The sequence below is a fragment of the Lissotriton vulgaris genome, chromosome 2_1, assembly GCF_964263255.1.
Source record: "Lissotriton vulgaris chromosome 2_1, aLisVul1.2, whole genome shotgun sequence".
In the NCBI taxonomy this organism is placed as follows: domain Eukaryota; kingdom Metazoa; phylum Chordata; class Amphibia; order Caudata; family Salamandridae; genus Lissotriton; species Lissotriton vulgaris.
In genome coordinates, this window is record NC_141687.1 from 1,610,560,134 (window position 1) to 1,610,585,681 (window position 25,548).

Sequence of the window (25,548 nt, forward strand, 5' to 3'; positions counted from 1 at the left end):
AAAATATTTTTCTAAAATATTTGTGATACATTTCAATTGATATTTAATGTTTAATATTGGATTTTAGGGTTCAGTGTCCAGCACCTACCCTAAATAAATGTTTGGAGTTAGAATAGTAAATTAAATAGGTTCAGTGTCCAGCACCTACTCTAATTAATAGTAGTTTGGAGTTAGAATAGTAAATTAAATAGGTTCAGTGTCCAGCACCTATTCTAATTAATAGTAGTTTGGAGTTAGAATATTAAATTAAATAGGTTCAGTGTCCTGCACCTACCCTAATTAAATGTAGATTGGAGTTGGAATAGTAAATTAAATAGGTTCAGTGTCCAGCACCTACCCTAATTAAATGTTGCTTGGAGTTGGAATAGCAAATTAAATAGGTTCAGTGTCCAGCACCTACCCTAATTAAATGTTGATTGGAGTTGGAATAGTAAATTAAATAGGTTCAGTGTCCAGCACCTACCCTAATTAAATGTTGATTGGAGTTGGAATAGTAAATTAAATAGGTTCAGTGTCCAGCACCTACCCTAATTAAATGTTGATTGGAGTTGGAATAGCAAATTAAATAGGTTCAGTGTCCAGCACCTACCCTAATTAAATGTTGATTGGAGTTGGAATAGTAAAATTAATAGGTTCAATGTCCAGCACCTACCCTAATTAAATGTTGATTGGAGTTGGAATAGTAAATTAAATAGGTTCAGTGTCCAGCACCTACCCTAATTAAATGTTGATTGGAGTTGGAATAGTAAATTAAATAGGTTCAGTGTCCAGCACCTACCCTAATTAAATGTTGATTGGAGTTGAAATAGTAAATTAAATAGGTTCAGTGTCCAGCACCTACCCTAATTAAATGTTGATTGGAGTTGGAATAGTAAATTAAATAGGTTTAGTGTCCAGCACCTACCCTTATTAAATGTTGATTGGAGTTGGAATAGTAAATTCAATAGGTTCAGTGTCCAGCACCTACCCTAATTAAATGTTGATTGGAGTTTGAATAGCAAATTAAATAGGTTCATTGTCAGGCACCTACCCTAATTAAATGTTGATTGGAGTTGGAATAGTAAATTAAATAGGTTCAGTGTCCAGCACCTACTCTAATTAATAGTATTTTGGAGTTAGAATTGTAAATTAAATATGTTCAGTGTCCAGCACCTATTCTAATTAATAGTAGTTTGGAGTTAGAATATAAAATTAAATAGGTTCACTGTCCAGCACCTACCCTAATTAAATGTTGATTGGAGTAGGAATAGTAAATTACATAGGTTCAGTGTCCAGCACCTACCCTAATTAAATGTTGCTTGGAGTTGCAATAGTAAATTAAATAGGTTCAGTGTCCAGCACCTACTCTAATTAAAAGTAGTTTGGAGTTAGAATAGTAAATTAAATAGGTTCAGTGTCCAGTACCTACCCTAAATAAATGTTGATTGGAGTTGGAATAGTAAATTAAATAGGTTCAGTGTCCAGCACCTACCCTAATTAAATCTTGATTGGAGTTGGAATAGTAAATTAAATAGGTTCAGTGTCCAGCATCTACCCTAATTAAATGTTGATTGGAGTTGGAATAGTAAAGTAAATAGGTTCAGTGTCCAGCACCTACCCGAATTAAATATTGATTGGAGTTGGAATAGTAAATTAAATAGGTTCAGTGTCCAGCACCTACCCTAATTAAATGTTGATTGGAGTTGGAATAGTAAATTAAATAGGTTCAGTGTCCAGCACCTACCCTAATTAAATGTTGATTGGAGTTGGAATAGTAAATTAAATAGGTTCAGTGTCCAGCACCTACCCTAATTAAATGTTGATTGGAGTTGAAATAGTAAATTAAATAGGTTCAGTGTCCAGCACCTACCCTAATTAAATGTTGATTGGAGTTGGAATAGTAAATTAAATAGGTTTAGTGTCCAGCACCTACCCTTATTAAATGTTGATTGGAGTTGGAATAGTAAATTCAATAGGTTCAGTGTCCAGCACCTACCCTAATTAAATGTTGATTGGAGTTTGAATAGTAAATTAAATAGGTTCAGTGTCCAGCACCTACCCTAATTAAATGTTGATTGGAGTTGGAATAGTAAATTAAATATGTTCAGTGTCCAGCACCTACCCTCAATAAATGTTGATTGGAGTTGGAATAGTAAATGAAATAGGTTCAGTGTCCAGTACCTACCCTAAATAAATGTTGATTGGAGTTGGAATAGTAAATTAAATAGGTTCAGTGTCCAGCACCTACCCTAATTAAATGTTGATTGGAGTTGGAATAGTAAATTAAATAGGTTCAGTGTCCAGCACCTACCCTAATTAAATGTTGATTAGAGTTGGAATAGTAAATTAAATAGGTTCAGTGTCCAGCACCTACCCTAATTAAATGTTGATTGGAGTGGGAATAGTAAATTAAATAGGTTCAGTGTCCAGCAACTACCCTAATTAAATGTTGATTGGAGTTGGAATAGTAAATTAAATAGGTTCAGTGTCCAGCACCTACCCTCAATAAATGTTGATTGGAGTTGGAACATTAAATTAAATAGATTTAGTGTCCAGCACCTACCATAATTAAATGTTGATTGGAGTTGGAATAGTCAATTAAATAGGTTCAGTGTCCAGTAACTACTGTAATTAATAGTAGATTGGAGTTAGAATAGTAAATTAAAATGGTTCAGTGTCCAGCATCTACTCTAATTAATAGTAGATTGGAATTAGAATAGTAATTTAAATAGTTTCAGTATCCAGCACCTACCCTTATAAAATGTTGTATATATATTGTGAAATATAAGAAAAATATATTTGTAATAATTTTAATTATGATTTTTCAATAGCTACAAGATAAAAATAACACAGTTGTTTTTCAAACAAATCTTTATTTTTTTTACACCCTAAATGTTAAATTATATATGTACTACAAATCAATGTATAATATCATAATCAAAAATTATAAGTACAATGTAATTAGAAAAATAACATTTTTGATTAGTTGTTTAGGAAAATACTTTTTAGGCACATAGAAAAAATGTAGTACATGATTATACAATGAGGAATACTATACACAGTGTACAAAAATGTTGATACAAGTTTAAATATTTATACATTGATAATAAAATACATCTTTTTAATTTGTAAACATAATACAGTGCTGTAGAAATGATGTTATAAAATAATTCACATATTTATAAAGACATATTGATATTAATAATATTGTACATCATACTATTAACATCATTATCGGAATATTTGTAAATTATAAAATTATTTATATATTTTAAAATTATTATTATTAAAAAATATTTAATAATAATAATAATTTTTAAATGTTAGTGATATGGTTAAAAATAAATACAGAAAAAATGGACAGTAAATTTGACATTTGTATCAGATTATTTTTTAATAAATATTGCATTAAATATTAAACATTATTAATATTTAATGTAATACATATTAAAAGTATGAATATAATACACTTGTAAGTTTAAAAAAAGCATATACATTTTAACATGTTGGTAAGTATATTTTAACATTTTGTCATTATTTTTCACAGCAAAATAAATGTTTTGGGCATTTATTGCACTATTTCTTTCATTATTGTATTAATTGGGTCTTTTATTTTGTAACCACTCATTGTCTTTTTGGGTCATTTTGGGAGAGTGAAGGTCGCGGTTGGAAGCTACTTCACGTCTGAGCAGGTAAGAGTGTATTTAGGTATATTTAAACGATTTTATCTAACTTTTGAAGGTAGTCGTTTGTTATTTAGTGATTGTGGATTACTGTATGACTATTTAGATAGTATGGAGTTAAGTAGGTACGTTTTTCGGTTATCGAGGCTTTTTGTGGTTCGAAGTCGTTGGAGTTAGTGAGTTTATGCTAGGATTTGTCTATTTTGTAAAAAAGCAAGTATGTAATGTTTATATTTAATGCTATATTTCTAAGTGTTATGTGGGTGGGATTGTTTAATTTTTTCTTCTAGGTGTTTGGATACAGCTATTTCCGTTTCCGAGCTGTGATGTTTTTTTTATCAAAGGAAGTGTGTTTCAGTTGTTTGAACTAAGATGTATAGAATACTTCCTTTATTTTTCGGGTTTCCAAGAGCGTTTATTACATTTTTAAATTATTTTCGGGTTTTTAATGGATTTTGAACAGTTGATTTCTTTGGATGCTGGATGGATTTTGCACAGTTGTATTTTTACATTTTATTGGGCATTTTTATTTCGATTTTTGAGAATTTTTCTCTCTACATGGATTGTAATGGATTATTGGATTTGCCTATGATGTTGCTGTGAAAGGTAAGTGATTTATTATTAATATTTATGTTGGGTGGGAAAAGTGTTGTTATGAAATGTATTTAATATACTTAGATAATTATTTTGTCTATATATAATTAATTAAATAAATATATTAGACAAAATAATGAAAACATGATTTTATATTAATATGTGTGGTTTCATATTTCAGGCTTTTTGAGGATTTTGAGCCTTTGATTTACTTAGTATTGTTAGTTTAATGTTTTGGCTATCATTTTTAAGTATTCTAGTCCTCTTGTTGTAGGGTAAAGTTGTACTTGTGTTTGTAAATATTGATACATTTGGGCAGTTTGTCTTGATAGTTTGGGTTTTAGTTGTAAGACAGATTGCTCCATTCGTAATTCTTGAAAACTTTGCTCTTTTTGGATTGCTGTGAGGAGTTTGTGTAGTGTGGGAGTTGTTCGTCCAGTAGAAGATAGGAAGGCATTATGCCAACCCTCAACTGGTTTGTTTGTCTTGGCTTCTTGGTTTAGGGTTTGTAGATATACATTCCACCAGGGAATTAGGAATTTAGGTTGGCGTCTGTGGCTTGACCTGTGTAGTCTCCAGCAGGTGCCAAGGGCGATCCCTTCGGTGTTAGGTGAAAGAACTCTCGACTCTATGGGGCCCCAAGGAGCACCAGAGGTAGTTGGTATTGATGCGAAGAGCCAGAGCATTGCTGGGCAGAGCTCTTTCATCTGTCATGGCATGAGTGAATAGTAAATTAAATAGGTTCAGTGTCCAGCACCTACTCTAATTAATAGTATTTTGGAGTTAGAATTGTAAATTAAATAGGTTCAGTGTCCAGCACCTATTCTAATTAATAGTAGTTTGGAGTTAGAATATAAAATTAAATAGGTTCACTGTCCAGCACCTACCCTAATTAAATGTTGATTGGAGTAGGAATAGTAAATTACATAGGTTCAGTGTCCAGCACCTACCCTAATTAAATGTTGCTTGGAGTTGGAATAGTAAATTAAATAGGTTCAGTGTCCAGCACCTACCCTAATTAAATGTTGATTGGAGTTGGAATAGTAAATTAAATAGGTTCAGTGTCCAGCACCTACCCTAATTAAATGTTGATTGGAGTTGGAATAGTAAATTAAATAGGTTCAGTGTCCAGCACCTACCCTAATTAAATGTTGATTGGAGTTGAAATAGTAAATTAAATAGGTTCAGTGTCCAGCACCTACCATAATTAAATGTTGATTGGAGTTGGAATAGTAAATTAAATATGTTCAGTGTCCAGCACCTACCCTCAATAAATGTTGATTGGAGTTGGAATAGTAAATGAAATAGGTTCAGTGTCCAGTACCTACCCTAAATAAATGTTGATTGGAGTTGGAATAGTAAATTAAATAGGTTCAGTGTCCAGCACCTACCCTAATTAAATGTTGATTGGAGTTGGAATAGTAAATTAAATAGGTTCAGTGTCCAGCACCTACCCTAATTAAATGTTGATTAGAGTTGGAATAGTAAATTAAATAGGTTCAGTGTCCAGCACCTACCCTAATTAAATGTTGATTGGAGTGGGAATAGTAAATTAAATAGGTTCAGTGTCCAGCAACTACCCTAATTAAATGTTGATTGGAGTTGGAATAGTAAATTAAATAGGTTCAGTGTCCAGCACCTACCCTCAATAAATGTTGATTGGAGTTGGAATATTAAATTAAATAGATTTAGTGTCCAGCACCTACCATAATTAAATGTTGATTGGAGTTGGAATAGTCAATTAAATAGGTTCAGTGTCCAGTAACTACTGTAATTAATAGTAGATTGGAGTTAGAATAGTAAATTAAAATGGTTCAGTGTCCAGCATCTACTCTAATTAATAGTAGATTGGAATTAGAATAGTAATTTAAATAGTTTCAGTATCCAGCATCTACCCTTATAAAATGTTGTATATATATTGTGAAATATAAGAAAAATATATTTGTAATAATTTTAATTATGATTTTTCAATAGCTACAAGATAAAAATAACACAGTTGTTTTTCAAACAAATCTTTATTTTTTTTACACCCTAAATGTTAAATTATATATGTACTGCAAATCAATGTATAATATCATAATCAAAAATTATAAGTACAATGTAATTAGAAAAATAACATTTTTGATTAGTTGTTTAGGAAAATACTTTTTAGGCACATAGAAAAAATGTAGTACATGATTATACAATGAGGAATACTATACACAGAGTACAAAAATTTTGATACAAGTTTAAATATTTATACATTGATAATAAAATACATCTTTTTAATTTGTAAACATAATACAGTGCTGTAGAAATTATGTTATAAAAGAATTCACATATTTATAAAGACATATTGATATTAATAATATTGTACATCATACTATTAACATCATTATCGGAATATTTGTAAATTATAAAATTATTTATATATTTTAAAATTATTATTATTAAAAAATATTTATTAATAATAATAATTTTTAAATGTTAGTGATATGGTTAAGAATAAATACAGAAAAAATGGACAGTAAATTTGACATTTGTATCAGATTATTTTTTAATAAATATTGCATTAAATATTAAACATTATTAATATTTAATGTAATACATATTAAAAGTATGAATATAATACACTTGTAAGTTTAAAAAAAGCATATACATTTTAACATGTTGGTAAGTATATTTTAACATTTTGTCATTATTTTTCACAGCAAAATAAATGTTTTGGGCATTTATTGCACTATTTCTTTCATTATTGTATTAATTGGGTCTTTTATTTTGTAACCACTCATTGTCTTTTTGGGGCATTTTGGGAGAGTGAAGGTCGCGGTTGGAAGCTACTTCACGTCTGAGCAGGTAAGAGTGTATTTAGGTATATTTAAACGATTTTATCTAACTTTTGAAGGTAGTCGTTTGTTATTTAGTGATTGTGGATTACTGTATGACTATTTAGATAGTATGGAGTTAAGTAGGTACGTTTTTCGGTTATCGAGGCTTTTTGTGGTTCGAAGTCGTTGGAGTTAGTGAGTTTGTGCTAGGATTTGTCTATTTTGTAAAAAAGCAAGTATGTAATGTTTATATTTAATGCTATATTTCTAAGTGTTATGTGGGTGGGATTGTTTAATTTTTTCTTCTAGGTGTTTGGATACAGCTATTTCCGTTTCCGAGCTGTGATGTTTTTTTTATCAAAGGAAGTGTGTTTCAGTTGTTTGAACTAAGATGTATAGAATACTTCCTTTATTTTTCGGGTTTCCAGGAGCGTTTATTACATTTTTAAATTATTTTCGGGTTTTTAATGGATTTTGAACAGTTGATTTCTTTGGATGCTGGATGGATTTTGCACAGTTGTATTTTTACATTTTATTGGGCATTTTTATTTCGATTTTTGAGAATTTTTCTCTCTACATGGATTGTAATGGATTATTGGATTTGCCTATGATGTTGCTGTGAAAGGTAAGTGATTTAATATTAATATTTATGTTGTTTGGGAAAAGTGTTGTTATGAAATGTATTTAATATACTTAGATAATTATTTTGTCTATATATAATTAATTAAATAAATATATTAGACAAAATAATGAAAACATGATTTTATATTAATATGTGTGGTTTCATATTTCAGGCTTTTTGAGGATTTTGAGCCTTTGATTTACTTAGTATTGTTAGTTTAATGTTTTGGCTATCATTTTTAAGTATTCTAGTCCTCTTGTTGTAGGGTAAAGTTGTACTTATTGTTGTAAATATTGATACATTTGGGCAGTTTGTCTTGATAGTTTGGGTTTTAGTTGTAAGACAGATTGCTCCATTCGTAATTCTTGAAAACTTTGCTCTTTTTTGATTGCTGTGAGGAGTTTGTGTAGTGTGGGAGTTGTTCGTCCAGTAGAAGATAGGAAGGCATTATGCCAACCCTCAACTGGTTTGTTTGTCTTGGCTTCTTGGTTTAGGGTTGGTAGATATACATTCCACCAGAGAATTAGGAATTTAGGTTGGCGTCTGTGGCTTGACCTGTGTAGTCTCCCTACCCAGGTGTCCTCAAAGTAATCCAAAAGTGGAGCAAGTTTTTGTTCGTTTTGTGTGTAGAAAGGACTTTCAATTAACAGATTATAATGTTCAGCCACGTCAGGTATTGGCACATATGCCAGAGCTATTAGGTGTTTTATTTGGTATGCAAAGGTAATATTGGTTGCATACTCAACACTAAGTGTAGATTTTTGTAAATATCTCCATAGACATTGGTTAAAATGAAAGTAACATCCTTGTATGGATGTGTGTGGATATGTTTTAAGAATGGAATTAATCATAGCTTGTTCGAAGTCTATTATTATTTTTAGTGGAAAGTAGTCTGATGTTTGTTCTTTGATTTTGTGCAATATTTCTGTGTAAGTTGCTGTTTGTTTGTTTGGTACTAAACTGTAGATGAATGGGATACAGGTATTATGATATTGTCCATGTATTGTATATAATTGATAGAATGGTTTAGGGCATATGGTAAAAGTGCCATCCATCATCCATGTTTGACTTTCTTTTATTTTTTAAGGTTGTTTTTTGTAGCAAACATGATTATCCTTTTATCTTTGTTATTATTATCATAGAAGATAAAAGGTTCATCATTATGTGTGATGGTAAGTTCAGGTGGAATAATGATTTCCTCAAAAGTTTTAGGTATTGGTATTGTGGGTCTACTGGATTTTTTGGTCCTAGCTATGGTTCTTTTTATTGAAGCAATTGATGGTAACTGACCTCTTGCTTCTCTGTGTACTTTAGGTAGTAATTCTTTTAGAATTACGCTTGTTGGTAGGTCAGATGTGCTACTTAATTCTTTTATATTTTCTAGAGTCGATCTAACCTCTATTTCTGAGATGTTAGGTGGATGGTTATTTTCAGTAGTATTGATGACACTTGTTTCTCTGGTTGTAGCATGCCCATAGCATTTGTTAGAGTAATACTTAGTACATTTCCAGTTAACTTTAAGGTCTTTTCATTTTTCCTGAATATAAGTATACCCCATATAGCATAATAAAAATTTACCTTTCTGAGATGTAATAAATCTTGCATCTTCTGTCATTTTTGTTTTCTTTTATCTAGAAAAGTTGTATTCAAAATATTAGGAACATTTGTAACTTTACTAGCATTTTAAATAAAAAATGTACCATTTGTAGTTTCTTACTTACCAACAGTAAAGTAGTAGCTTTAGAAAGTAGATGTATTTTCAGTTAGATGCTGTTCTAGTTTTTATAGGTCTGTAGAAAGAAAGTAAACTATATTATAGGAAATGTATATTTGTGTATTTTGGTTAGACATTTGTTAGTGTGTAACCTTTCATAATGAAAAAGGTACTTTTTAGGGATTACAAAAGCTAACAGTTTTAGAAAATACTAACAGAAGTAGTAATAAAGGCAAGTATTAACATTGTCCATGTTTTAGAGTATACAATGAGTATATGTGTTTGCATTCTGTACTTACCAAGTGTTTATGGTTAGTTGTTGAATGTCTGTTCTTGGATGATAATTAGCTGCTTTTCGTAGTTCTGTTATCTGTTTTGAGAAAATATATAGTAATTGTAAAAAGTTATTTATGAAAATAAAATATAAGTGACATTTTTTACAAAAGCATTTTTACTTATTTCGTTTAAAAAACCTGGGTTTAGTAATTTTTTAGGATGTAAAACAGAAGAAACAGGTTTCAAAATATTTGTTCTTTTAACTATTTGTCTAATGGCTTCAAGTTAAAACCAAGAATTAGCTATATACCTACGTTATAGTTAGTTTGTAGTATTTCTTGAAGGAAATGTTCAACTGTTTTTTTATAGTAGAGTCTGTTGTTGGAAAAAGGAGATAGAGAAAGAAATATTTAGATATAAAATTTTGAATATGAGTAGTAGGTTACAATAGATCAGAATTATCTTGCAGAGCTATATGATTACTTACTTGTAGTATTTAGTAGTATTTTCATGCACAGAAGAATATTGAGGGTGCTCCAAAAACTGGCAGTATGTCTTCACGCTGAATATTGCCTGCAGGTTTTAGGGTATAATTGTGAAATCTTTATATAGAGTATGCTTAATTAGTGTTTCTTTCTGATTGGTCACATACGTTCAGAAGTGTTTTCATTGGTTAGTTTGAATTTTTTTAAGTAAAAGAATGAAGTTATATGTAAGTTAAAGGTTTATACAGAGGAGTAGTGAAAATGTAATTATTTTAATAAAAATGTATTTAATTATTGTTGGTAGTAAAAATAGAATAATAATAGGAAAAAACATTGTATGTATTAAATGAGTTTTTATATAAATATAGTAATAACATAGTAAAAAAAATAAAAGGTATAGTGATATATAAGTTTGTAAACGTTTATTATTATTATTTTAAATATATTTTTATGGGTGTATTAGTAAGAGTGTTGATGTGTAGTGGTAATATAATAAATTTATAGTTATTTAGAGTTATCGATATTTTTAGAGAGTCGAAATAAGTGCTGTCGATATTAGTGTAATCGATATTCTAGTTGTATCCTATATTTAATAATAAAAGGCGTTATTTTGGTATTCGATAAATGTGTTATCGATAATAGTGTAGTCAATATTATTGTGCATCGATAATGTTGGATCGATATTTTAGTAATTATTTAAATATGTATAGGGAGTCGATGTTATTGATATCGATGTTTGAGACTCGATGTTAGTGTAGGTCGATTTTTGTAAAATCGATATTTTGTCAGTGATTCGAAAAATGCACAATAAAGAACCATTATAAGAAATTAAAGATGGCGTCACTTCCTCTCATGTTAATGGAAAAAGGGAAAGGCAGGATTTTCAGTAATCCAATTGTATCTATATGACACTCAAAACACCCTCTACATAATCCCAGAATCCTTCTTTCTATGACTAAGCAAAACACATCGCACACTACTTTGGGACACACCCAGGATAGCTTTACAAAAGTTATGTAGATATGTATGTGTAGCAGGGGGATTGTGCTGCCTGATATAAGTGCATATTTCTGGGCTCCCAACTACAGGCCATTAATGACTAGGGATACTCTCCGAGGGAAGATCCAGCAACACGTGTATAGAGAATCCCTATGGAATTTCTCACATACCCCCATTATATGTATGGGAAAACCCACCCTTAATACCATCACAGGCTGCAGTTAATGTATGGGATAAAGCCACAAGAAACCTGGGATGGCAGAGGAAGATAACAAGGGAAACCCTGGAAAGGAGAAATGTTACTAGAAGTGGGTAAACTGCAATGGGACCTTGCAGCAACTAAAGTGGGGGATGTGACGGACAGAGTAAAAATTGGTTCCAAACGGGCAGGAAAATTATAACCTGTCACATTTCCAAATGTATAAATATATCCATTTCAAGCACCCTAGACGTGAAATCAGTGGAATGGGAGGGAATGTCAGATTATGCCATTTGGAAAACTGAGTCCTCATGCGGGAACTAAACATAAAATTGGTTTCACTCACCTACAGAACTCTTAGCAACAACAAACTTGACATCTTAAAAAAACTGAGAGCAATCCAAGAGGATGATTTAGGCCCACTGGAAGAGGCTGATTGGGAAGCAGCACTCATGTTGCCTATGAAACTTACCAAAAACGACATTAAGATTAATTCACTTGAAAATACTTCACAGGGCAATTACAATAGGAGCCGACTCTACAAAACGGCAAGAGCTCAAACACCAATTTATCTATAGAGTGTTACAAAGAGGAAGGAATTTTACTCTACAAAATTCTGGGAGTATTGCAAAATGAAGGCATTTTGGGACAACAAAAGAGTTGCTTTAGTTCTAGAACAGGAAATAGAATGTACCCTTCACTTTGTCATATTAGGATTCCGTTATGCCCTGCATAGGTTACTTATATTGTGTAGTGTTCTATTCTCCTGCTCAGCCAGTGTGTGTGTTTAAAGTAGAATATTGGGAATACAGTGATGTTTGGAATGTTGGGTGCCTGTGTGAGTGAGGAATGACAGTTAGAAATGGGCTGAGCAGCAGGCAGGCTGCACCTGGTGGGGCTTCTGTCGCATAGGACTAAGGGCTGACTACTAGACTGTCCTACATCACCATCACCTTTCTACCTGGGATTACCTGTCAAATGTACTTGTATACCATCTTGATGTACTTGGGCCAACTACTGAATAAAGGTACTTATGAACTCTACTCTGCTATCAGCATCTACTTGTGACACAGGGCACAACAGAATCCAAAATGATATTGATTTTCCTAGAGCTAAAATGACGTTCTGCCTGTTGGGTTTCGCAGTTGCTAAGAGGTATGTTGCAAAGGAAGGGGGAAACCAACAAGTCCTGCCCAAACAGAGATGACAATCAGATATGGGCATGTGTATGGGAGCATAAAAGATAATATGCTGTGCTCAAGAAAATTTGAAAAGGTTTGGGGCACGTGGAGAAACTATTATGCATTAAATGAAAGAGTTGAAAAAAACTTGCAGGATTTGATGTTGTCACCTAGCTTTTATGTATACACAAAATTTGAGAGAAGAGAGGCATATCTTCGATACTGATATTGACATTGCTTGGGGACTACTAATTATTGCATTCTTATCTTTTGTGGTCTGTTCATTATGCTTCAAAATGAATAAAAAATATCCATTATTTTCTGATGTGTAGTCAAAGCTTGCATTTTTTTATATTTGAGAGCGTTTTTGTAAAGAATGGGTGGAAAAGGGCCTCTGAGAATGTATTAACTGCATCCTGGAGCTGGTTTAAGTATGCTTATCTCTGTTTTAGATTTGTTGACCAAAATCGCACACAAAGAGGGACATCATTCGCTGTTAAGGGTTGTTCACCACAATATTAAGTAGTAAGAGATTAATTTTACTGATAGGCGGCAACTGTATAAGAATGGCAGGACATTTGCAGTAGTCAGTTACAACACGTTTTGTGATTTAAATGTTAAGAACAGTGATTTTCTTGACTATCTCCTGTTTGAAAGCCATTATGCATCCAGAGGAGCTGTAAAATCTACACACACAACCCCTTCTTACATGCTGCAGTTTCTGTAGCTTTATAAAAATGGATGCCTTAGGTAGGTTTTCCTGACCACTGAGCAACAATGGGACTGACAACTGAAGGCAAACTACTTATCAAATCTCAATGACAAATCATGTAACCAAAATGTTCTACAAATTAATGCAGTTTTGACCTTTTCTTCTCCAAAGTGATATTGCCACAGCGTAGTCCAATTATGACACAAGATGTATTTATGCATGTAAGGGTATTTAAATAGTGCAGACCTATATGGTGTACGGAGTACAAGTGTGAAGACACATATGATGAAGAAGGATGAGAGGTAGAGAGGATGAGGTGCTAGTGTTCTTTGATTATGGAAAGAATAAGGGTACAAGCAGTTCTAAAGTTGATAGGGGAGTTGAACTAGTTCCTGAGGGTGCTGCTTGAGAAGATATGAACTCAGATTTTTCATTTAGCATTTCTCAGTTTCTGGTGTTGCAACATTTGGGTTCTACTGCTGCATTGTCTGCAGAAGACAGCTAGCTTCTGCCGAGGTTTGCATGGGCGATGTTTCTGAGGGAATTGCAAGTTATGCAGCTGGTTTTGAATGTTTGTAGGTCTATGGGGGAGCTAATTAATTTCCTTTAGTGTTGAGATTATGCGTTCAAATTTCTTTCTGCCTTTGATGAAGCAAGCCGCAGCATCTAGGAATCCATTTAAGGCAGCCTCGGTAGAGGAGGAAGGTCTGTGATTAGGGTTCATCCAGATGGGCATGGATTAGTGCTTACACTGTTGATCTGAAGTCAGTTTCGGGTAGGGAAGGTTCAACCTTTCTTCTCCAGAGTGAGATCTGATACAGTGCCATCTTAGTTTTCTTGACAATGGTCTGAGGCCAATGATGCATCTAGGAGATTTTGTTGTAGAAGTTGACTCAGGGTTATGCGATCAAGTTTCATAAAAACTATGTATGGAATTACAGTGAAATATGGGTTAAATGAGTGAAGGAGCAAAGGAACCAGACTATAGGTCATGGGGACAGCATGTGCTATTTCCTCAGTATAAAACATCAATTATCCCTTGTTATTGCTGAATTCAAGGTCACCTAGGATTCACAGTGGGAGGTTTGCCTCGCAATCTGCTCCCATAGGAGCCAAAATGTTGATGGTAGGAGGGCAGAGAAAGAAAAGCCTTCTGCTAGGATGATCTGATTGCCTATAATGTTACTGCATTAACAGTTATCCTTGGTGTCGCAAGGGGCTTTCCAAATGCTGCATGGAAAAAAGGATTGGTCTGCCAAAACCCCTGATATTATCCCCACTGGGAACTAAAATGCACAGGATGGGCAGTGGCCACATGGACCCCTACCTTGTGACAGGAAACCTGGCTTCCAACTATGTTTTTAGGATTTTGAGTAAAAATTGATCCTCGCAGTACAGAGTTATTTCAGAGACCCAAACGAGAAAGATCAGGAAATATTGTTCCATGACACCAGCTCCACTTTCAATTTCTAATTTTTCAGTTGGCAAAAATAACCTGGGATAATCAGTGGCATCTCACATCTGATGGCCATTTCTCAATAAATAATTTTTTTGTGTCAAAGGGAATTAGATGTCATCTGTGGTGTCACTGTGACATCTAATTCATCTAAGATCCCCAAACCAGTCCATCACAATTGCCTAAATGAAGGTGGTGAATAGAGGCAAAAGAGGGGTAAGAAATGATGCATTGCCTCACAATCCAATTCCCATTTCTCATAAAATGATCCCTGCTGCCCCACAAGCATTTCAGACCTTCCCCCCCACTTTGACACCAGTTGAACTGAAAACCAGGTATTTGGTAGAGGCCAGCAGAGTCATGCCTTGTGCTGGAATATCTGGTTCGATTTTTTATTCCTACAAAATCATCAAATTGTTTAGGCCCTTAGTGGGCCGGGTCAGAGGATGATACCCTACATATTTGTCGACTGGTTAAAGCCTTGTGCTTTGATGCCTACTCCTTACTTTGTTTATATTCCATACAACATTGTTTCTTTGGCAACCAGGGGGAATTTCAAGTCCCCCAAGTGGTCACGTCAGGGATAACAGCCTGATATGCTGCCATATGAGAGGTCTAATGCAAATGGTAAGCAGAGACCAGAGCGAGCGCCCTATTCCATTTCTCAAAAAATATCCCTCATGTCTATGGGCCTCTTTATGTCGTAAAAAAAGGAATGAATGTGTATGTAATATCAACATTCAAGTCTGGGAGCTAAAATGCAGATAAGTGAGTAGGAGCCAGTTGGAGCCATACCTTTTGTGAGCATGCCCAGCCTTTTCCACACAGTGTCTATTTTCTTAGTTGACAAAAATGCTCCATGGAATATGTTGGACATTTCAGTTCCCTCTTAGAGTCTAGTTTGGGTGGAGTAACATAAACGATCAGCTCCCCTAAGGGAGCAGAAATATAGATGGCTAGTAGAGGCTAGAGGAAACTACACCTTGTGTAAAGATGACTAGATCCTCACTCTGTGTCTGTGTAATCACTTGACAAAATTGACACCTGACATCCAAAGACTACCTAAGGGCTGCATAAAGAGGGGTTAGAATCCCCACTATACCCTTCCGAGAGACTTAAAATGCAGGTGATTGGTAGAGGCCAGAAACACATGTAGATAGTGCCAGGATACCAGCTTTCTGCTCTGTTCAATGTTATTTGCTTAAAACGTGTTGCATAGCACTTCTGATTTCCCAAAGGGGCATAGAGGGGGCGTTAACATGACCTGGAATGCTGGTGATGTGTACAAAAAGGTGATAGGAGGCATAGTCACCCCACCGATTTCCATCCATTTCCTCAAACAAATCTAGAGTTCATGGGGCATGTAATGCCTTCTACGGTGGCAGTTCAGGGGATAACATTCCATGGCCCATGCTATTACCCCAAAGGAGTTGGTCTGAAGATCGTGGACGAGGCACGCCTTCTATCAGAATACTTGGCCATGTAATCCATTTCTATTTTTATGATTCGCAAAATAATTATCCCTGGAGTCCATTGGAAATTTCAGGTCCCTCAAATTAGTGTCCATGTCAGCTGACATGCAAGTGGTTGGTCGAGGCCAGAAACTGCCACACCTTGTGCTGCTAAAATGTCTGCCATCAGATGCAGAAGAAGAAGACATGAGCTGGGGACTGTTGCTTTGGAAGAAGATCGTACGGGGCATGACAAATAAACAAATCCGCATTGACCTGCAGGATCTGACTGAGGGTTAAAATAACATTCATGTTTAAGGAAATTTATGCTGACACTGCTTTTCAAGCCCTGGATTCTCGATGTGCCTACTGCTGCATTCTTATTCTGTCCCAAAAGTCTTTCTGATTAGGTTCATGAGCTACCCCTGTGTTTTTCATTTTGTCGTACTTCTAAATCGTTCTTCAGCTTCTGCAGCACCTTACTCATCCGGATTTTTAGAGCCTCTAACTCGTACTCTGGAGTCCTAGGTGTCAGTACAGGTCTACAGAACTTGGAATACAGGTAGCACTGGTGCCTTAGTATTGACTATATTGAAAGTCATAAAAGGGCCCACAAATCAAGTTGCAAACTTGAGATAGAAGCAAGGAAGGGTTAGATTCATGGAGGATAATCAAACTGAATCATTGACCTTGTAGTGTGGATGTGAAAGTCTGTGTCTATGTGCCACCTTTTTATATTCATACTTTGCTGGGATGTTTAATGGCTGTCTTTTGTTTCTTATGAAAACTCACCGGAGGTTTTGGACAGAGGGTATATGATATGCAGCTAGGGTTCTTGGCCATATTCAAGAATAATAATAAATAATATAATAAGTCCATTGTAAAGCGCAATGGTTACACTCATGCCAAGCCGGTTTCTGCCCCGCACACTCCACGGAGTCCGTGGTCATGTCGGTCCTCGTCACCCTCAGGGAGGGTATGGACACCAATCATCACTAGGCCCTTGTGCTCCTCGACCTCTCAGCCGCCTTTGATACGGTGGACCACAACATCTTACTTTCCCGTATCAGGGCGGCGGGGATCGAGGGGACTGCCCTGGTCTGGTTGTCCTCCTTTCTGAGCGACCGCACCCAGGCTGTCCGCCTGGGTGACTTCACAGCGGACTTCCGGAAAGTCCAGTGCGGGGTTCCTCAAGGTTCATCTCTCTCCCCCCTTTTGTTTAACCTATATATCGCCCCTCTTATCTTTTCTCTCCAACAGATGGAGGTCGCCGTATTTAACTATGCGGATGACCTCCAGCTGGTCTTTGATCTTTCCTCTCCTTCTGCTGTCCTCAACTTTCAAACTGTCATGTTTCACATCAGGGACTAGATGAGCCACAATCACCTCAAACTTAACCCGGACAAAACCGAGTTGGTATTGACGGGCGGCTCATCCACCCCCTGGTCCCCCCTCTTCTGGCCTCCCTCTCTTGGTTCTCCTCCTGTCCCCTCCTCCTCAGTTAAAACACTAGGCATTAAGCTCAATTCCCAACTCACCCTCCACTCCCAGGTTAGCTCTGTGGTATCTTCTTCTTTGCTCTCACTGCGTACTATACGCAATGTGTCCCGCTTCTTCACTTTTTCTGCTCTCAAACTTATCATTCTGGCCATGGTGGTGTCCCGCCTGGACTACGGGAACGCTCTGTATGCCGGTATTCCTGCATACAGTTTGCGCCGCCTACAACAGATCCAAAACCAGGCGGCCCGCCTAGCCTTCAACCTTCCCAAATTCCACCACTCTACCCCACTTCTGAAATCTCTCCACTGGCTCCCAGTGCGGGCTAGAATTCAATTCAAGCTCGCATCCATCACTTTCCTGGCCCGATTGGACCTGGCACCTGCCTTTATCTCCTCCGAGATTGTTCCCTATGTCCCCTCTAGGGACCTACGTTCTTCTTCCCAGTCCCTCCTCACCATCCCTCGCTTTCGGAGAAAGAAGTGGGGCGGCTCCAAATTTGCCATTCTGGCACCAACCCTTTGGAATTCCCTTCCCCTTCATCTTCGTGCCATCACCCTCTATCCCCAATTCCGCAAAAGTCTTAAAACCTACCTATTCACAAAATCCTTTGAATAAATGCCCATTCCTCTCTCCCTGCTCTTAACCCTCAGCCCCCACTAGCTACAGCGCCAAGAAACCGCCGGTATACGTGCGCTTTAAAAGTGCTTTTAAACTCAAACTCAAACTAAAACCGCGCTGCGGTAAAGTCAGCCAGAAATCAGAAGCCCAGAACCCTCACCCAACTATACTTGGGGAAAGAGAAACGTTTTTAATTTTTTCCTGAAACATCTCTCCTGAGTCTCCATCCGGAGAATGGCACTCATATGTGGGAGCTTTTGCAGGGTAAACATTGTTTACAACAAAGTCTATAAAATGCATGTCAACAAAGAAAACTAAATAAAGAGCTCCACATGGATCGCAATTGTGATCAAGTCAGAGGTAGAGGTAACCATGGAATGCAGTTTCAAGCTTGTTGTAGCAGCAACCTTTCAGAGGCACTTCATTAAAGACAACCACCACATGCAATTCTCAGTGCAAGCCCTTTAGTCACTACTGTCTGGTATGTCCTCTGTAGTTCACCGGGGATGTAACCAGCCTCTTTCTGCAATCCTTAATGGACCGGTTATGGGAGATGTTCTAAATGCCCACAAGCAACTACAGATTCAGAGAGCATGCTATCTTGCCACATTGCAAGGAGAACCATGGTCACATAGACTTAATACATGGCCTAGCAGTAGATATCCTTCCCAGGACAACTGCTGGCCTACTTCAGTTTCTGTTGCCCAACTTCTCATGGCACTCTTTTCCCAGGTGTAGCAGTCTAGTTGTTTGCCGCTAGTTACGTGGGAACCCTTCCCAGAAGTGTATACACACAATGTATCACCTTCGAGCCAGGCGTGGTGAGAAGGGTTAAATAAAAGGACCGGGTCGCCCGGGACTTCTGGTCCAACAGAGTGCTCCAGACAACATGTCCATGTGCCGTTATATCAGCGCGAAGGCCCTTGCCAAGTCAGGCCCTCACACTGGCGACATAGGATGGGATCCGTGTGAAGCCGATGCCTCACATCCAAATAAAAAGTTTATATACTCTGGACCGTCGACTTGCTGATGTCAAAAATCAAGTGTAACTGACATCGCGGTGGCGTGAGGAAACCCGATCGTGTCAGCACAGTGAGATGCGATCGTGAAAAAGCTAAGAAAATCAAGGTACTGCTTGCTCTGCGCATGTGTTGTAAATTTGGTTATACTCGTGAAGGAAATAGCGTGTTAGTGTTGTGAGGAGACACGAAGGAAACTGGGGCTTAAATCTGAAGTGTGCGCATGCGTAGTCAGAATCAGCTGTGCCTGACAAGAAGTTCCTGAAGTTTGTGGCGCCCGTAGAAGCACGCAAAATTGACAGTTTGTCTAACAGCAACAGGTAAACAAATACTAGCAGTAAACAAGCATTGGCAAGGTTAATAATCTGCGCGCTGAAACTATAACATCAGAAGCCAAACAAAGCAGTGGCAAATAAACAAGCAGTGGCAAAACCAATTGTCCGAGCATTGGCACACAAACAGGCATTGGTAAAACAAATTTCATATGCTGAGTCACCATGACTGAACAGGCTACCTCTACCACCGCTCCACAGCCCGCAACTCTGGCAGTCATGCCCGCACACGCACATTCACAAGTCAGTGCACTCCCGCCATTTAGTGAATTAATTGACCCTGCCACTGCGTCACCTAGGTGGAACGTATCGATTGGCTGTTTAAATAACTACTTTATTGCAACGAGGGAGACAGATGGTGCTGTAAAGAGACCACTACTGTTACATTTTACTGGTGACGAAATATACAAACTGTTTGCACATCTACCAAACACTGGGGAATCAACTGACTATGAAGCTGCAGTTCGGGCACTTAACGCACATTTTGACCCTCAACTGAACCCTGACTATGAACGTTTTAGGTTACAACAAGCCCGTCTAAGGGAAGGAGAATCTATGGATACTTTTCATGCCTGTCTCAGAGAATTAGCCAGCACTTGCGCAGAGGATGATCAAGACAAGGAAGTGCGAGCATAGGCCATTCAAGGGTCCCGCAACAAAACCCTGCGGACCCTCATTCTCCGACAACCACACATCTCTCTGGAAGATATCTTAATCTAGCATGATCTCATGAACTATCTGATGTCAGGGCCACAGCCATGGAAGCAGCGCTTAACAAGCCAAACGAACCAACAACAAGTGTTAAAACAGAACGAGTTGACGCCGTTCGCACCTCCGCTCGCGGAAGCCGAGGACCATGGCCCACCAGAAAATCACGTCAACCCCAATGTGGATATTGTGGGTGAGAAGAACATCCACCATGAACGTCCAGTGAAGGGCAAGATATGCTCAAAATGTGGAATCCCCAATCATTTTTTGAGTGTGTATCGAGGAGGCATGCGTAGCAGAGGAACTTCTGGGAGAAGACCCCCAGCAAGGTCGGTGAAACATCTTTCGCTAGATGATCCCAGCGAAACAAGAATGTTGAAAACACCGATGACACATAGACAATGCATTGAAGATTCATCCACCGATGGGGAAGAGGAATGCTACCTTGTCTCTTTCGCAAATGACCTGAAGCGGCGAAGGTGTCCTCAACCAACATATGCCATAGAAATCGCAGGATCACCAGTTACAGCCCTATCGGCACTGGAGCTTCAGTGAATGTAATTGGAAGCCAGCACTACAGAAAACTAAACCCAAGACCGCCAGTAGTGCCATCTAAAGTGAGAATACTCACATATAGCAGTCAAAAACCATTGCCTCTGAAGGGAAAAATGACTCTGCAAGTAAAGTCAGAAGACCACGAAATTACCACAACATTTCATGTCGGTGACAGAGAAGCAGACATATTAGTGGGAAGCCATACAGTCGAAGATTTGAGCCTCATAACATTTGCAAATGCAGTAAAAACTCTACAAAACCGAATATATGCTAGATCTGTACCCGCAACTATTTAAAGGATTAGGATGCATAAAAGGACCACCAGTAAAATTACATATTGACACGTCAGCACAACCAATTGCTCTGCGACACAGACATGTACCATTTCATTTGCGAACCCTAGTAGAGAAAGAAATACAAAAATTGGAACGACAAGAGGTGATAGAGAAAGTAAGTGGACCAAGTCCCTGGGTGTCACCTATGGCTATAGCTGAAAAACCAAAACAACCCGGCCAAATCAGGCTTTGCATCGATATGAGAATGGCCAATCAGGCAATACGCTGGGAGAGACATTGATGATATTCTTGCAGATCTTAATGGGTGGTTTTCAAAACTAGACCTCAATGCCAGATACCACCAATTAAAGCTATCTGAAGAGAGCAGATATATAACAACATTTTCAACACACCTAGGACTTCGGCGCTACAAACAGAATACATTTTGGAAAATGTTCAGCCGCAGAAATTTTTCAAAATACAATTAGAGAAATCCTATCTGGTCTACAATGAGTGCTTAATGTCAGTGATGACATTTTAATATATTCTGCTTCACTTCAAGAACGTCATCGACGACACTGAGCTACTCTCCAACGCCTACAGGATTATGGTGTCACACTCCACAAAGAAAAATGTCAATTTTTTAAGAAAACCATCGAATTCTTTGGGTATGTATTTAGCCAAGAAGGGGTAAAAGTTGACCGAAGAAAGTCTCAAGCCATCCAGCTGGCTCCAGCACCTACGTCTGTGTCCGAAATTCGAAGTTTACTGGGTATGGCGACGTATTGCGGAAGATTCATACCCAACCTGGCCACCATCGCTGAACCACTACGGAGATTAACAAAGAAAGAAGTTGGGTGGAAATGAAGCCAAGAGGAAGAAAGAGCGTTTCATAAAGTAAAGCCTGCCTTGCAAGAAAAAACGACAATGGCTTATTTTGATAACACACGTCAATCACAACTGATAGTAGATGCCAGCCCAGTAGGATTAGGAGCCCTTCTGACCCAAGAAACAGCACCAGGAATGTGGGTCCCACTAGCCTTTACAAGCAAAGCATTGACGGCGACGGAAACCCGATACTCACAGATCGAACGAGAAGCACTGGCCATAAAATGGGCATGCAACCACTTCCACTTATATATCTCAGGACACTCGTTCTGTGTGATAACTGATCACCAGCCGCCGATCCAGATATTCAAGGGTACTGCTCCATACCCGCCACCCAGAATAGAAAGATGGGCAATTTAACTTCAACATTATCAACTAGATCTAGTTTATCGACCGGGTGCAAAGAACCCAGCAGACTTTTTGTCCCAACACCCTGCGGAATCTACAAATCACACCTCTGAACTAGAGGAACAAACTGAAGACTTTGTTAACATGATAACTCAATGGCCGTGCCCGAAAGCCCTTACAATTTCAGAAATTGAAGCTCACCCGAGATCTGACATTGTAAGAGGGTAATGGACGCTCTAAAAAAAGGAACATGGACAAACTTTCTCCACAACATCAATGGGTGGAATGAAACAGACAGAACCCGCCTGGGGAAGATGTGGAGAATACACGAAGAACTAAGCGCAACACCCAGTGGCATTGTAATACCTCTAAGTTTCCCAAAAAGCGCTACTTCTCTAGCACATGAAGGACACCAAGGTCCAAAAAAAATTAAATCCAGAATGAGAGAAAAAGTGTGGTTCCCAGGTTTAGAAGAAGCTGTGGATGTGCTAGTACGCGAATGCCAAGCATGCCAAATCACTGGAAACTCTGAGTCACCGGCTCCTGTAATAACCGAAGAGCCAGCACTGTCACCTTGGTCGTGGATAAGTTTAGATTTCTGAAGCTTTCCAGATGGTCGAACCATGGCAGTACTCATCGATGGGTACACCAAATATCCAATCATAGCATTATTACCATCAACCGCATTTAACCACTTGCTACCAATGCTAGAGAAGACCTTTGCTCTATTTGGGTTACCACAAACAGTCAGAACAGATATTGGACCCCCCTTTCAAGGGAGCGAATTTAAAGAGTATCTAACAAGACTGGGGATAAAACAACATTGCATCACTCCAAAATGGCCACAAGCTAATGGGGAAGCAGAACGATTCATGAGAACTCTTAATAAAGTCCTACGGATAGCAATAGTCGAGCAACTAGACCCAGAAGTAGTCCTACCGAATTTTCTGAGAGAGTACCGTAGTACTCCTCATTGCACCACTCAAAGGTCACCGTGGTCCCTGATGTTTTCAGGACAACGACGAGACAACATCCCAGCAACTGAAAATTGGAAGCCAGAGCCATACCGTCCTGAGGAAACACAAGCCCGTAGGCTAGCAACCAATCAGAAGGCCAGTCAGCAATGAAAAGCACAATCAAGGCTGTTGGTACCTGGATGTACAGTTTTAGTGAGAAATCGTTGCAGTGGAGGCAAATTCCGCACATTCTTTGAACCAGGAATGTGGACTGTCAAAGCTATTAAGGGAACTGCTGTGACAGCGGAAAAGGATGGAGAACTAATCACTCGAAATTTATCTTGATTCAAAGAAATAACTGCTCGAGAGCATAGGAGGGTTCGGTCCGAAGCACCCAACAACAGCGAACCAGATTGGGTGACTGATGAACTGAGTCCTGCAGAAACCTGCGCGACTAGTCTCGCAGTCCCTGACTTATCAGCCGTCACTGGATCAAAGTCTTCACCCATTGAAAGAGAAACAGCCACACCCCGAGCCAGCCCGTCTGCTCGTCAACGTCGTTATGATTTGAGACCAAACCCAAGGCTGAGCCAAAGGCTTGCTGACTTTGCATGTTAAATTATTTATTTATCTATTTATCTATTTACTTATTTATTCTGTTTTTAAGGGGAAAAAAAACCTACTTTGGGATGGGATGTAGCGGTCTAGTTGTGCGCTGCTAGTTACGTGGGAACCCTTACCCGGAAGTATATACACGCAATGTATCACCTTTGAGCCAGGCATGGCGAGAAGGGTTAAATAAACGGACCGGAGTTGCTCGGGACTTCCGATCCCACAGAGTGCTCCTGAAAACGTGTCCATGTGCCCTTATTTCAGCGCGTAGGCCCTCGCCAAGCATCTTTTGTTTGTTCAAGGGTACCTCCAGCAACCTTCCTCTGCAATCAATGGGCTCCTTGACTCAAGGTAGCTTCAAGATAGCTCTTTCAGGCAGGTTTCAGAACTTCTAGGTTCTTGTTCCCAAATCCGGTAAGGGGAGTTGGCAGTGAGTGAGCCTTAACCTGGGAATTAAAACTTTCTCAATTTCAATTATTGTAGGATCCCTGGCATTGGTCAATGAGCAATTCTGACACCTTGTCTGGGGGTTTCTAATCCAAGCTTTTGCTGTTTGAAGAGTTTGTGTATTTCACAAGTTAAGCTCTGGGACCAGCTTTAGGCAGTTTCTGACTTTTCCACAATCCTTCTTGACTAGTCCAGCCACTGTTGGTGTCCTTTAGTGTCTGCAGGAAATACAGGTGGGGCTGAGAGGAACAAAGCTACAAATGAAGGTGAAGCTTCCTCACTCACCTAACTCAGAGCCTGTTGGCGGTAACAATTCTGGGGAAGAATTGAGCAGTAAAAGTGTACAAACTGTTGATACACATTCAGAAAGGCCATCTGTCTCCTGTCATCCATAACCAACAGTCTGGTCAATTTAAAAGGACCTAAAGATTACTCTGGAGAAGCCCTGGGATTCACATTGCGGTCTGGCAGGTGTCTTCAATGTTTATGTTTATGTTTATTTGTTTATAAAGCGCTTGAATGCCGAAGCATCCTGGCGCTGGAGTGGGAGAGTAGAATAGAAGGGGTGGCCAAAGCCTATGTGGCTGTGAAAAGCCAGGTTTTCAGATGTTTTCTGAATAGCTGGAGATTTGGCTGGCGTCAGGGACAGAGGCAGTTTGTTCCACAGCTTAGCCGCACAGTGTGTTATGGTTCGGCCCCCCCATCTAGTTCATCTGAACTCGGCAGTTTTTATAAGGCCTTGCGTGGCCGATCTGAGAGCTTGTGAGCGAACATATGATGTAAAAAGTTTTTGGAGATCAGCTGCACTCCCACCATTTATTGCTTTGTGTACTAATGTCAAAGATTTAATTCAATGTGCTGTTTAATGGGCAACCAGTCGAGTGATCTAATTCAGGCTGATGTTGGCTGTCCTCTGTGCAGCCCCAAAAGTATGGCTGCCACATTTTGTAGGGATTGCAATTTGTGTAGTTGACATTTTTCGATTCCCAAAAACAATGCATTAGAATAGTCAAGCTTTGACAAAAAGAGTGCTACCGTCACTGTTTTTTGAAGCTCTTGGGGTATAAAGGGGAAGATTTTTCGCAGAGTTTTTAGAAGGAAAAAGCCTGAGGAAATGAGATTGTTCACCTGT